Source organism: Rhinichthys klamathensis, unplaced genomic scaffold (assembly GCF_029890125.1).
Source record: "Rhinichthys klamathensis goyatoka isolate OS25496 unplaced genomic scaffold, OSU_Roscu_1.1 h1tg000775l_1, whole genome shotgun sequence".
NCBI lineage: Eukaryota > Metazoa > Chordata > Actinopteri > Cypriniformes > Leuciscidae > Rhinichthys > Rhinichthys klamathensis.
Genome location: NW_026607174.1, coordinates 375,682 through 389,701, shown reverse-complemented (window position 1 = coordinate 389,701; position 14,020 = coordinate 375,682). Strand labels below are relative to the sequence as shown.

The 14,020-nt window shown below is 35.6% G+C and overlaps 1 protein-coding gene across 2 annotated transcripts in view; it reads right to left on the bottom strand.

The window, feature by feature from the left end:
* The window catches only part of LOC130077735 (trypsin inhibitor ClTI-1-like), a 138,130-nt gene extending 125,457 nt beyond the window's left edge, over positions 1-12,673 (bottom strand). The window contains exon 1 of one of the 2 annotated variants that reach the window (XM_056243068.1): positions 12,665-12,673. The gene's annotated coding sequence lies outside the window, so the exon portion shown is untranslated. Of the gene's footprint in view, positions 1-12,660 lie in introns of both variants that reach the window. The other variant, XM_056243069.1, reaches the window with a different exon arrangement.
* Between the last annotated feature and the right edge of the window lie 1,347 nt (positions 12,674-14,020).

The following is a 14,020-nucleotide window of genomic DNA, read 5'->3' as shown; positions in this document are numbered from 1 at the left end:
TATTGTGATCATTATGTTTACAACTTGTATTATGTACATTTCTGAAATACATAACTTGACACAGTAACCTCTGATAACAGATCACTCTAAATTGTAATGTAATGCATTTTCTGTGAAGCTGCAAAAAGCGCTATACAAATAAATGTGAATTGAACTGAACTGAAGGCTATACAGTAGATGTGAGTTTCCTGGACATCACTGAAGCGGCTCTAAAAAGACAATAGAGTTATTAGTCAGTGTTGATGTCCAACGAGTGTCAGTGCAGTCAAATCAATAATACAGCTGAATATTCAGTGTCTTTTAAACACACGTCCTACATGAAGACAGATAACCATATACTGTAGTAATAAGCAAGAACCATAACTATATTGGACTATATCGTTCTGTTTATTCTCAGTTTTGTTGTCTTTATTGATTTAAATGCTGGAGCTCTTTAAAGCAGGGTGGATTCTGATTGGCTGTCAGTGTTTTTATTGTTCATCATCAGCAGGAAAAAAATCACTCTGATTTTTATTGTTATCGTTTACGTTGTGCTGTGGACTCTGCTATTACTTTATATTCAGAACAATTTTGGGAAAATAACCCAACACAGTGACCCAATGGTTGGGTTAAAAAATCACCCAACTTTCTTTACTGTGTAATTTATCATTATCTTTATCGTTAAAGTTGTGCTGTGGACTCTGCTATTACTTTATATTCAGAACAATTTTTTGGAAAAATAACCCAACACAGTGGCCCAATGGCTGGGTTAAAAAAAAAAACCCAACTTTCTTTACTGTGTAATTTATCATTATCTTTATCGTTAAAGTTGTGCTGTGACCTCTGCTATTACTTTATAATCAGAACATTTTTGGGAAAATAACCCAACACAGTGACCCAATGGCTGGGTCAAAAAATAACCCAACTTTCTTTACTGTGTAATTTATCATTATCTTTATCGTTAAAGTTGTGCTGTGACCTCTGCTATTACTTTATAATCAGAACATTTTTGGGAAAATAACCCAACACAGTGACCCAATGGCTGGATTAAAAAATAACCCAACTTTCTTTACTGTGTAATTTATCGTTATCGTTATCATTAAAGTTGTGCTGTGGACTCTGCTATTACTTTATATTCAGAACAATTGTTGGGAAAATAACCCAACACAGTGACCCAATGGCTGGGTTAAAAAAATAACCCAACTTTCTTTACTATGTAATTTATCGTTATATTTATAGTTAAAGTTGTGCTGTGACCTCTGCTATTACTTTATATTCAGAACATTTTTGGGAAAATAACCCAACTTAGTGACCCAATGGCTGGGTTAAAAAAAAAACCCCAACTTTCTTTACTGTATAAATTATCGTTATCGTTAAAGTTGTGCTGTGGACTCTGCTATTACTTTATATTCAGAACATTTTTGGGAAAATAACCCAACACAGTGACCCAATGGCTGGATTAAAAAATAACCCAACTTTCTTTACGGTGTAATTTATCGTTATCGTTATCGTTAAAGTTGTGCTGTGACCTCTGCTATTACTTTATATTCAGAACAATTTTTGGGAAAATAACCCAACACAGTGACCCAATGGCTGGGTTAAAAATAACCCAACTTTCTTTAATGTGTAATTTATCGTTATCGTTAAAATTGTGCTGTGACCTCTGCTATTACTCTATATTCAGAACAATTTTTGGGAAAATAACCCAACACAGTGACCCAATGGCTGGGTTAAAAATAACCCAACTTTCTTTAATGTGTAATTTATCGTTATCGTTATCGCTAAAGTTGTGCTGTGGACTCTGCTATTACTTTATATTCAGAAAATTTTTGGGAAAATAACCCAACACAGTGACCCAATGGCTGGGTTAAAAATAACCCAACTTTCTTTAATGTGTAATTTATCGTTATCGTTATCGCTAAAGTTGTGCTGTGGACTCTGCTATTACTTTATATTCAGAAAATTTTTGGGAAAATAACCTAACACAGTGACCCAATGGCTGGGTTAAAAAATCACCCAACTTTCTTTACTGTGTAATTTATTGTTATCGTTATCGTTAAAGTTGTGCTGTGGACTCTGCTATTACTTTATATTCAGAACAGTTTTTCGAAATCTATATGGTTATAGTTTTCCTCGTTGTTGTGAACGGGCCTTAAATAACACAGCATGCGATATACAGTCAGGACAGGGAAACTAATGCCCAACTTATTCCAGGCTAATTGCAGAGCACTGTAACATATTTCCCAGTCAACAAATGGAGGACGACCTGTTTGCCATCCAGCAGACAGCAATAGCACGAGAGAGTCAAAGAAGAAGAAGAAGAAAAAGCACTCATTAAGCATTCCACTCCAATGGCCTTAATCCCAATTGGATTTGTGAGAAATCTGAAGGCAATGCAATTGTGCAATTTGCACACAAAGTGGTCTGAATTGATCTAAAATAAACCCTCAACTTTAAATGTGCAAAAAAGACTAGCAGATAATTACATCATTTAGGAAATTGATCGGCCGGGAGTCAATGCACGAGCTTTCGGAAACTGAAGATAAATGGCAACAGTGGCTGTTTTAAGCGAGCCATTGACGTTGACGATGACCAAAAAGAGATTAAATATTTCAAACGGCGCGAGAAAGGTGAGGACGAAAATCAAAGCGCTTCGGGGGAACAATGGAAGACAGAATTAGGGCCAACAAAAGATTTCATTAAGCCAAACAAGGCTTAACTACAAAATCAATATGTCATAATTAAAGCTAGAGCCATGCCTTTAGAGCGAAGAAAGAGAAGAGTTAAAAGGGACTTATTTGGCCTAAATGATGGTCAGGGTTATTAAGATCAGACGATAAAAGTATTTCCTGCACAAAAGACACTACTTAAAACATACTATATATTTCTTTCCAGCTCCTTTGAGGCTAGCCTTCCTTTCAGAGCATCTCAAAGAAATCGCGGCTGATATATCTGTGAACGCCAAACAAGCCAAGGATTAAAACAAACCCTCGTTCTTAAGACAATACAGCCGACGCTTTCACTCAGACGTTAACAGCCTTTATATTCTCTTATGAGAGTCATCAAAGCATACATTTTCTGATGTGCAGCCATTTTAATATTAACTTTCTATTCATCAAAGAAATGTATCACAGTGTTTTTAACTGTTTTCAACACTGATAATAATCATAAATGTTTCTTGATCATCATATTAGAGGGATTTCTGAAGGATCATGTGACACTGAAGACTGGAGTAATGATGCTTTGATCACAGGAATAAATTACACTTTACTATATATATACATAGGACTGGGCGGATTGACAATATATATCGTTACAGCGGTATAAAATGGCTATCGTTAGGATTAATAGCACTATTGACACTTCAGAGTGATGAAATACATGAATGAGAATATAAAGGGGGGCGTGCTCGATGTTAAAAAGTGCTATTAATCACAATAACTTTTATTATAAATAATAACAATAAGCAGTGAGAGAGAACTCAATGCGCTGACGCACAGAAAGCCTGCGATCGTGAATTCAGTTCTTAGTTCTCGTTCACGTCTTATTGCGCTTGAATGGACGAAAACACACACAATCATGTCAGAATGGCCATCATGTGGAGTATTCATGTACACACAGACGGTTGTGTGTCAGGGGAAAGTACACAGTTGTGTGTAAACCGGATGTGTGTCAGTATATTGGATCCGTGCGTTTGGTCTTAAAGTGACAGTAGCCTAATAAACCTGCGGCTCTGTGTCATTAGTGTGAATCTAATAAAAGAGAAAATAACTTACTGAATAACTTTATTAGCTTTAATAAGTTTATATTTAATTCATACAGTGAAGATTTAGCAATAATTTTTTTTACGTTTGATTATTAAATGTCTGTACTAAATCTAACTGCATGTTAAATTAACCTATTGTACCTGAACAACTTAATTTGTTTCATTCATATTTTTCTTATATTGTATTTGTCCTATTGTTTGTACTCACTTAATAATGTTGGGTTAAAAATAACCCAACGAGTAACCCAACTATGGGGTGGTGTAGCACCTTCCCAACTGTGGGTTATTTTAACCCAATGCATTGGGTTAAAAGCCATTTGGGTTAAAAGTAACCAAACAGTTAACTATTTATTTTTATCTATGACATTATTTTAATAAATAAAATACACTTAGTTTTCAAATACAGATTGTTTATTTGTATACAACAATAAATATGTCTAAACAAATATATTTTAAAATTACAAACTAAGTATTGTGGAGTCTAGAATTTAATGTAAATATGCATAATTGTGTACATAAATTCAAAATACACAAGTGTACATACAACACACATATTTAACCCAACAGTCGGGTTATTACAAGAAATTACCCCACGATTTAAAAAATGACCCAATATTTTTGGGAAAATAACCCAACACAGTGACTCAATGGCTGGTTTAAAAAATAACCCAACTTTCTTTACTGTGTAATTTGCTTATTTTTTCTTCTTTTTAATAACAGAAACTAGATCAAATAACTATATTGTGATATATATCGTCATCGTGAAATTAAATTTCTCATATCGTGAAATAAGAATTTAGTCATATTATCCACCCCTAGAAAACAGCTATTTACAATATTACTCATTCTAAAAAATGCTGGGTTGTTTTAACCCAATTTTGGGTCAAATATGGACAAACTCAAACATTGGGTTAAAAATAACCCAACGAGTAACCCAACTATGGGGTGGTGTAGCACCTTCACAACTGTGGGTTATTTTAACCCAATGGATTGGGTTAAAAGCCATTTGGGTTAAAAGTAACCAAACAGTTAAGCTAACTATTTATTTTTATCTATGACATTATTTTAATAAATAAAATACACTTAGTTTTCAAATACAGATTGTTTATTTGTATACAACAATAAATATGTCTAAACAAATATATTTTTAAATTACAAACTAAGTATTGTGGAGTCTAGAATTTAATGTAAATATGCATAATTGTGTACATAAATTCAAAATACACAAGTGTACATACAACACACATATTTAACCCAACAGCCGGGTTATTACAAGAAATTACCCCACGATTTAAAAAATGACCCAATATTTTTGGGAAAATAACCCAACACAGTGACTCAATGGCTGGTTTAAAAAATAACCCAACTTTCTTTACTGTGTAATTTGCATATTTTTTCTTATTTTTAATAACAGAAACTAGATCAAATAACTATATTGTGATATATATCGTCATCGTGAAATTAAATTTCTCATATCGTGAAATAAGAATTTAGTCATTTTATCCACCCCTAGAAAACAGCTATTTACAATATTACTCATTCTAAAAAATGCTGGGTTGTTTTAACCCAATTTTGGGTCAAATATGGACAAACTCAATCACTGGGTTGAAAATTTAATTAAAAAAAAAAGTAACCCAATGACTGGGTTTGTCCATATTTGACCCAAATTTGGGTTAAAACAACCCAGCATTTTTTAGAGTGCTGTTTTTTACTGTATACTTGATCAAACAAATGGTCAAAGAAATCCCACCGACTCCAAACTTTTGAAAACAAATGACTTTTCTCCCGGCGACAGTCATTGGCCCACCTCTCCTCAACACGTCACATGATTTGAGGAATCGCGTACGTCCACGGCACAAACGGCGCAGGACGAACGACACACTTACGCTTAATGCTAAAGTTAGGGGTTTGTTCAATTCACTAACTCTAAACGTGAGCGAAAGTAATAGTGATGCTTGCCTCGGCAATAACTAAAAACTCATATCAGCCTCTTAGATTGTTGGGATTCAATTTCAAATGCATTCTGGGTAATGTTCTCGGCCCGACGTCCTCACAGCCACACGCTTCGTTCTGTCACTCTGAAGTCATTAGACGCAAATGGTGTTTCAGGAGCGCAGCCCGGATCAGTCTCCGTGATGATGGCTGCTTTTTAGGGCTCATCTGTGTAGAAAAAGCTCATAATTCGCACTGGGCGGTTTAATACATTACACTTGAATGGGAGTACAGAATACCTGCACACACATCTGACAAATGAACATTTGTTCTGCTTCATCTGAATCTCATGAATACAGCGCTACCATCCATCAGAAAGCCTTTGTTAGTCTCTCCCCAGCTCTCATCTCTCGGACTCTTCATTAATCTATATTTGTGGGAGTAGCAAGAGTGCGGTTTCTCCTCGAATGACCCGGCATTAAATATGTTTCCGGTCGGGAGAGACAGCAGAAGTGTGGATGTCGTTCCGCTTGTCGTCCGGGTCGCGGCGAGGTCACGCGGGAAGCCCTGAGGCCACGAGGATGGTCAATACACTCGTCCGTCTGAACAATCAGCGTTTTATCTTCCCATTTCCATTAATTAGCTGTTATCAATTAATAGACTTGTAAATCTAAAAAACCTTTTAAAAAAAATCAATTTTTAGAGTTTGACCTAAAGCTATTGTATATATGTTGTCTTTTGTTTTCAGAAAGTGTCTCAATAAAAACTCAATACGAATTCATGAGGTGTGAAATCCTACTATTAATTCTGATATTTTTATGAATTCAATTAGCTTTAAATGAAGCTTTAGTATAGTTTAGCAAACATATGGTTTATGGTTCATGCCAGTTTAGGATGAATAATGCTGATTTTTAGTAATTAAACAATTTACAGACAATTGTGCAATTAAGTGTGTGTGTAACACTTTACAATAAGGTTTCATTTGATAACATCACACACTTACAATACTTCTACATCATTTATTAATCTTAATCTCAATATTTAATAATATTTTTTCAAGATCAAAAGTTGTGTTAACATTAGTTAATTGTGATCTAACATAAACATCAACATTTTTATAACATTAACAAAGGTTAATAAATGCTGTAAAAATATATGGGGTTATTATTTAATAATATAATTTTGTTAAACTTTACTATTATTATTACTTTTACTATTATCATTATTGTTATTTTATTTGTTTAGTTGTTGTATGCATATATACACTCACCGGCCACTTTATTAGGTACCCCATGCTAGTAACGGGTTGGACCCCCTTTTGCCTTCAGAACTGCCTCAATTCTTCGTGGCATAGATTCAACAAGGTGCTGGAAGCATTCCTCAGGGAGTTTGGTCCATATTGACATGATGGCATCACACAGTTGCCGCAGATTTGTCGGCTGCACATCCATGATGCGAATCTCCCGTTCCACCACATCCCAAAGATGCTCTATTGGGTTGAGATCTGGTGACTGTGGAGGCCATTTTAGTACAGTGAACTCATTGTCATGTTCAAGAAAACCAATTTGAAATGATTCGAGCTTTGTGCCATGGTGCATTATCCTGCTGGAAGTAGCCATCAGAGGATGGGTACATGGTGGCCATAAAGGGATGGACATGGTCAGAAACAATGCTCAGGTAGGCCGTGGCATTTTAACGATGCCCAATTGGCACTAAGGGGCCTAAAGTGTGCCAAGAAAACATCCCCCACACCATTACACCACCACCACCAGCCTGCACAGTGGTAACAAGGCATGATGGTTCCATGTTCTCATTCTGTTTACGCCAAATTCTGACTCTACCATCTGAATGTCTCAACAGAAATCGAGACTCATCAGACCAGGCAACATTTTTCCAGTCTTCAACTGTCCAATTTTGGTGAGCTCTTGCAAATTACATTTACATTTAGTCATTTAGCAGACTGTAGCCCATCTGCCTCAAAGTTCGACGTACAGTGCGTTCAGAGATGCTCTTCTGCCCACCTTGGTTGTAACGGGTGGTTATTTGAGTCACTGTTGCCCTTCTATCAGCTCGAACCAGTCTGGCCATTCTCCTCTGACCTCTGGCATCAACAAGGCATTTCCGCCCACAGAACTGCCGCTCACTGAATGTTTTTTCTTTTTTGGACCATTCTCTGTAAACCCTAGAGATGGTTGTGCGTGAAAATCCCAGTAGATTAGCAGTTTCTGAAATACTCAGACCAGCCCTTCTGGCACCAACAATCATGCCACGTTCAAAGTCACTCAAATCACCTTTCTTCCCCATACTGATGCTCGGTTTGAACTGCAGGAGATTGTCTTGACCATGTCTACATGCCTAAATGCACTGAGTTGCCGCCATGTGATTGGCTGCTTAGAAATTAAGTGTTAACGAGCAGTTGGACAGGTGTACCTAATAAAGTGGCCGGTGAGTGTATATATATATATATATATATATTGGTACATAGATATATGTATACACAAATAATTGAACATATGTTATCTTTTTTTTTTTATTTACTTTAGTTGTTATTTATTGATTCATTTTTTATTGTAATTTTATTTTTGGTAAGTTTTTGTATATGTTGGGGAAAAGTTGTTCTGTGTCTGTATTGTTCTGGTGCGTTTTGTTTTTGTTGACAAAATTAATAAAACAATAATATATGGGATTACACTTTATTTACAGTGTTACATATAACTGTAAATTATGCGTAATTACATGTGACTAACCCTAAATAAACCCTATTAGTACATGTAGTTAATTACTTAATGCATGATTACACTGTAACAAGCACACCTTAAAATAAACTGTACATTTATATATATATAATTGTTAGTTAATGCATTAACTAACGAGAGCTTACTGTAAAATGTTTACATGTGTTTACCGTATAAATAAGCATAAATATGACTAGGAATGTAAATGTCTTGAAGAAAATATGCCTTCGTGTTTTGTACAGCATTTAATATTTAGTTTTATAATAAAACAGAATTTTGCCTAATTGTGCAAATATTGCGCAGTGAAACTAGTAAATACACACAGTCCTTATAAAGCGGTTGCTTCGAGTAGCCATAACATCAAAAAGGCTACTGCATTTTCCACTTTATTTCTCGGTCTCTTGAATAACACTAGTTATTAGTGATGGAGTGCATGTGTAAGCGCTGGGTATTTCTAGTAGGTGTGGATATCTCTAATGAACACACAACTGGGATGTAATTGTGAAATGAAAGCTGTATTGAGTGTAAAGTGGTGTATTAATCTGGAGAGGGTCGTGAGGAAGGGCTTTCATTAGCGCTGGTGTTGATCTGCTCATAAATAACACACACCGCAGCGCTGCGCTGATAAGAGGATCTGCTGCTGATACTGGTCCTCCACACATCTGTCTCGACTCAGGGCTCAGCGTTACCCTCACACACACCAATTAATAGCAGTAATACTGTAATAAACTAGTAATAAACTGGATGCAGTCTTCAGATCCCCACTGATTCATTCACTGATTCATACGCTGATTCACTGATTCATACGCTGATTCACACGCTGATTCACTGATTTACACTCTGATTCACTGATTCATACACTGATTCACACGCTGATTCACTGATTCATACGCTGATTCACACGCTGATTCACTAATTTATTCGCTGATTCACACGATGATTCACTGATTTACACTCTGATTCACTGATTCATACACTGATTCACACGCTGATTCACTGATTCATACGCTGATTCACACGCAATTTCACTGATTCATATGCTGATTCACACTCTGATTCACTGATTCATACGCTGATTCACTGATTTACACTCTGATTCACTGATTCATACACTGATTCACTGATTCATACGCTGATTCACACGCTGTTTCACTGATTCATACGCTGATTCACTGATTCATACGCTGATTCACACTCTGATTCACTGATTCATACGCTGATTCACATGCTGATTCACATGCTGATTCACATGCTGATTCACTGATTCATACGCTGATTCACATGCTGATTCACATGCTGATTCACTGATTCATACGCTGATTCACTGATCCACACTCCATGATTCACTGATTCGTACGCTGATTCACACGCTGATTCACTGATTCACATGCTGATTCACTGATTCATACGTAAATCAAACACTTCAGATGTACTGAGACGGTACACTGCTATTACTTATGGATGTGAGAAAGTGCAACGCACAATATGGCGGAATAAGTCCCGCCTTCCAAATTAAAGAGCCAATCACTGGCCGCCATTACTCTTTAAATTGCACGAATTGAAAATACGGCCAATGGAAACATGTCAAAATAGCACACACTCCCATATATCGCACAGACATCTTTACACTCGCATGAGGAGGTTTTTCAGGAACTCGAAATATTTCGCAAAACTCCACTGGAAACAGTTTTTGTGCTTTTACAGTCACCTGACGTACGGTAAAGTCGGCGCGGTGCGTTTGGACAGAAGACGAGACTGATTTCTGTATCAAACTCATAAAAGACAAAAGTATTATGGGGATTCTGGATTCTGAACAGCAAAGAAATGCCGGAGTTTATCACGAGCTTGAAGCAGAACTGAGGGAGAAACACACAGAAGCTCCTCATTCTCTCAGTATAAGAGGCGTTATTAATGCTGAAGAACACGTCTACGTCTCCTATTAACCATACGCGGCGGCGGAGAAACACGTAAACCTACTAACGTCCGTCGCCATGGTGTTTGGAATGATTTATCGCAAGAGGAAAACAGTTTTAGTCACATAACATCGGTTAATGGAAACGGCCATTTCGCAACAGTTTTTTATCAACATTTAGAAAGTATCGCAAAACCGCGGCTAATGATTGGTCAATTAATGGATTTTAGCGTAATAAACTTGACATTTATGGGACAGGTCATGACAGATTTTGTTGCTGATTTGTAAAATGTTATTTGATCGTTAGTTGTGTGAGGTTTCAGGATTCCCCCGTATGGATATGACTGGGTCTGAACAGCTTTCCTGGTGAAATGAAAACACACTCAGTGTATAGTTATAGATATGTTACGTAACACAAGGTCTGAATAGTACCAATGCTCTTACAAAAAAAGGGAACAAATGTTAATCTTAATATTCAACCTATGGGGGAAAAATAACATTAGTAACTCAGACCCAAAGCCTCGTCGATTGCTTATTCAGTGTTTTATTATAGTGATAAGGCAAAATATTAGTGTTTCATCATTTTGAGACGACTAATTTTGGTTTATAAGTGCACTCTAAACAATGCTGGGTTGTTTTAACCCAAATTTGGGTCAAATATGAACAAACCCAAATGTTGGGTCAAATATGGACAAACCCAAATGTTGGGTTAAAAATGTAATTTAAAATTTTAACCCAACTTCAATTTTCACTTTCAACTGTACATTTTTTAATTACATTTTTAACCCAACATTTGGGTTTGTCCATATTTGACCCAAATTTGGGTTGAAACAACCCAGCATTTGTTAGAGTGTGTTAGTTACTCATTGTGCCATTTCTAATCCAATCTATCCAAGATTGATTATCTATTTTTAATTTTGAGTAACTATTTAAGAAACGTACTGGAGTTGACTGAGGCTATTACCACACTTTGTACCGCAGTGAATATTGGTTTATTATTATTAAATTATTATATTATTTCTTACTGATAAGGTAACACTGTATAAAGCGTTATAAATGTATTCATAATCAGTGCTGGCAGTGATTGATTACATGTAATCTGGATTAATTCCTACTTGTAATTAATTATATTACCTTTTTTCAAATACTCATAATCAGAGGACACTTTCTTATTGATGACATGATGACTTAATATTGGCAGTAAATGATTGATAATTCCCTGATTCTCTGTAACTCTTCTCATGTAAACGTCAGGGCGGTTTGAGAAAGCCTGGCGTATGTTTAACACACCTCATGTTGTTATTAAAGAGTGGCATAATTGTTCTTTCTCTTTGCAATTTTATATCAATATACAAGATTATTCTCTTCAAATCATCATGATAAATGAGTTATGTCAACAGTAATCTAAAAGTATCAGATTATATTACCTAAAGTGTATCGTAATGGATTACTAACTACAGTTTTCATCATATAATGTATTCAGTAATGCACAGCTCATAATGTACAGTATAATGCAATGTATATATTTTTTTATAAATAATAGTAACCGAAGTTAAAGTGCATTATAATATTTGCAGATTCCTTGTAATTTCTGAAATTGTTTGTTTGTCGTGTTTTAATGCATTATACTTTCTAAAGGCGAAGCATAAGGAATTATAACTGTGGTTTCAATATTCATGAGATCATACAGTGCATTATAAAGTGCATTACAAGGCATAATGAATGCATTAATAATACTTTTATAATGCATTACATGCACATATATAATAGACTAGTGCGAGTATGAGAAGTTTTACTTTCTGAAGGTGTAACATAAGGACTCATATACCCGTGGTTTCAATTATTCATGAGGATATATGATGCATTATTAAGTGCATTACAAGGCATAATTAATGCATAAACAAAAAAAAATTAAAGAAATTTCTTTTAAATTCATTTATAAATATTCCCCATGTAATTATCATCTAGTGAACAGATTTAATTGTGATATTGATACATGTTGTGGTCTACATGATGAAACACTCGATCATTTATTCCTCATTTTTGCTCAGATTTGCGTTCCTTTATTAAGGCTCACATCATGCATTCAACTGTGCTTTAAAAATGTGCTATTTGCTTTTTTCTCCAATCTACTTCTGTTAGCTATTTACTATTCATAAATGTCAATTTAGAGGAAATAAGCCTTTGTGTTGTTTCATTTTAAGATCAGAAATTCAACAATGCAATACCTAAACACAATATTGGGTTTGCAAAATAAAAAAGCTGCAAAGTGTGGTAAACATTTTCACATTTTTATTTAACTTTTAAGTTTGTCACTGTTTCTTATATTTGTCTTTGTTTGTTTGTTTGTTTATTCAGTGTAGCCCCTTGACTGTAACACTTTACAATAAGGTCCATTAGTTCATTAGTCAACTAACATGAACTAACCATGAGCAACACTATTTATTAATGTTTGTTAATGTTAGTTAATAAAATCCAGCTGTTCATTGTTTGTTCAAGTTCACAGTGCAGTAACTAATGTTAACAAACACAACCTTTGATTTTAATAACGTATTAGTAAATGTTGAAATTGAGATTAATAAATGCTGTAGAAGTATTGTTCATTAGTTCATGTTGAGTTAAGCTTATTGTATGTGTAAGTGTAACCAAAAACCGAATGCATTAATAATACTTGGTAACACTTTATTTTAAGGTGCTTGTAATAAGCAGTAATTACCAGTTAATAAGACACTTATAAGACCTTATAAGATGCATATAAGCATTAACTACTTCATATAAGGCTTAATTAAAGGTCCAGGCCCTGAAGAGATCAGGGAAACTACTCCCTCTTGGGAAGGTCAATGTTTAAGTGACTGGGAGTTTGTGTTACCATTTCTGTTTGTTCGGCTGTTCTAAAAGTGCAATGTATTGATACTTGAGAAATGTATTATTTAATTTAATTTATTTATTATCATTAGTTAATGCTTATATGCATCTTATATGCTTCTTATAAGGTCTAATAAGTGTCTTATTAACTGTTAATTACTGCTTATTACAAGCACCTTAAAATAAAGTGTTACCAGCCGTCTGTGTGTCCGCATCTGAGCCGAGAGCTGTGATTCACGGGTGTTTCTGAGAGAAGCTAATGTCATTATCTCACGCGAGATGGAGCCGGGATTAGCGGCCAATGTAAATGAGATATGAGAAGGGTCCGGCATTAGCAGCCGCCTCTCTTCAGCGGGATAGCTCCAGCAAATAGAGCGAGATAAGGAAATCCCTGTAATTACACACACACACACACACACACACACACATTGGTCACTTCAGAGCTCCAGCTCTCAGTGGGAGGGAGACTGTTATCCCGGGCAATGTGAAGTGATTCTGCGGGATCAATAGAAGTACACCGAGCCGAATGTAAAGACGAGCACCGGCCCCGCCGCCTCTTTGTGTCCTGCTATCGCTCCATCATTTTTTGGTAATATCATTTCTGAATTAAATTTTATGGCTCATTACTTTCCGGTGCAGACTGTCTATAATGGAATCTCAAGCGGCCGAGCGAAGTCTTTGTGCCGTTGTTAAGACGTTATTTATTTCTAATTGTTGGAATATAAAACGGTAGCTTATCACTTTTGCTATTTACATGCCAAAAGTCAATCATGAATGGGTGCAAACACGGCGAGCAAACACTCGCGTCGGTGATCCGCGTCGAAAGCTTCG